Consider the following 1969-nt stretch of genomic DNA (forward strand, 5'->3'; position numbering starts at 1 on the left):
AAAAGAGAAACACTACATTTTCTGGGGAACCTTGAGGGATGGTTCTGAACATAGGCTGATGCCCAAACCTGGGGGGTCTGCAGGTGGAAGGAGACTTTACCCACATTTACTTGTTCATTTCCTAGGAACACTGATTCATCCTGTACTTATTTCCTCTGTCCCAAAATGAGGAATGCAAATACATTATAAGATACATTGCCTGTGATGGAATTCTCACTTTGGCTTCTGAACCTGGGAGAGATGGTTATTGGGAAAGGAAAGACAAAACAGAGACCCTTGTAACCAACCCCTCCCTGAGACAAAACCACAGGGGAGAAGGGAGAGATTAGTATGCTTAGGAAGCCCTGGACTGAGGCAGACTTGGTAATTCGTACTGCTGCTCATTTTACCAGACTTTGTCTACCATGAAAATCAGATGGCTCATGGAGACTCAGAGTAACTTTCACAAACTTCATCAGGTTAAGATCCTACCACATCTGTGATTCTGTGTCTGGACTGCACTGCGGAGGAAACATGCTGTTTGGAACCCTGCAGCCCACTGTGAACACACCTCTTGCTCCATGGTCCCGCTTCTGAAGGGATGTCTATGAGCAGCAAAGTCAGCAATATTAGATTAGAGCCATTTTACAATCACCACTCATGAGGCATGCCTGGGTGGCTCAGTCGGTATGCTTCCTTCACGTGTGTAGGCTCAGGTCAGACCTCAGTGTTTGTTGAGGTTGAGCCCTGGGCACGGGCCATACTAGGCATGGAAACTGCTTAAGATGCTTTCTCTCCATCTGCCTCTGTCCCACCCTTGATCTCTCATTCTCTCATTTAAAAAAATGCTTGATGAAAGCAGGCTTGACAAAGATCAATAGTGGACATTTATTAATCAAGAGGGTTTGTAAATATACTTGAGAATACCCACGTCAAGAGGTGGCTTGGTGTCTCAGCCAGGTACTTGTTTGACTCTCGATTTTTGTTCAGGTCATGACCTCACAGTTCGTGAGATCAAGCCCTGGGTCAGCCTGTGTGCTTACAGTACAAAGTCTGCTTGGATTCTCTCTCTCTCTCCTTCTCTTTGCCGTTCTGTTGGGCCTCTCTCTCTCTCTCTCTCTCTCTCTCTCAAAATATCGAAATACACTAAAAATAAAGGAAGATACCCCAGTGATAATGGAAATCAGAGAATAGGGATCTGATCTGGTTAGTGGCTTAGGGGAGAATTGATTACATCACCTGTTGGTTTTAAATCAAATGGTGTTGGGGAAACACACACACCACAGTTGCTATTTTGATGTTAACCTGCCTTATGGATAGAAGGGACTCCTTCTTTCTTCAACAAAGTTGACCTTGTTTGGCATTCTGATCACATGGTTTCCTGAGCAGTCAGGGAAAGGAAGTCAAAGACACAATGTAATGTTCCAGGAGCAGACTCCTCTGATTCATATGGGACCCAGTCTCCTGTTGGCTGCACAATGTTACCAGCAGAGGTCACTCTGCAGATGACCACAGTCATTAGGAGGGAGCACTGGCAGGTTACCTGGCTCAGAACTCACACAGAGCAGTAAGGCCTGGTAAGCACAGCCAGTGGGCATCACTGTTGCCAAGGCTACTGAGGCACACACAAAGCAGCCTCTCCAACACAGAGAACACTGCACTCCAAGGTCTGGGGTACCGTGTGGGAACGGGCAGCTTTGGTGTGCTCTCCCATCCCCCCAGACACGTCCTGCCCCCATAGAGGATGCAACAGGTCGTGGGCTCTGCATCTTCCAGCTGATCAAGGACTCAGACTTTAGGATTTCATGGGTCACCTCCTTCCTCTCCTGGCCTATCCTGCTGATGGCTCTCTGAGGGAACAGCTGGCAGCTGCCATTCCGGCAAAGAAGTGCCAGTGGCTGACATTCACAGACTCTGCCACTGTGATGAGGAGGGCAGGGAATGAGACACAGGGAGGCAGGCAAAGGCCCCAACCCTTGGGAAGACCAGA

The sequence above is a fragment of the Suricata suricatta genome, chromosome 2 (genome assembly GCF_006229205.1).
Source record: "Suricata suricatta isolate VVHF042 chromosome 2, meerkat_22Aug2017_6uvM2_HiC, whole genome shotgun sequence".
Classification (NCBI taxonomy): Eukaryota; Metazoa; Chordata; class Mammalia; order Carnivora; family Herpestidae; genus Suricata; species Suricata suricatta.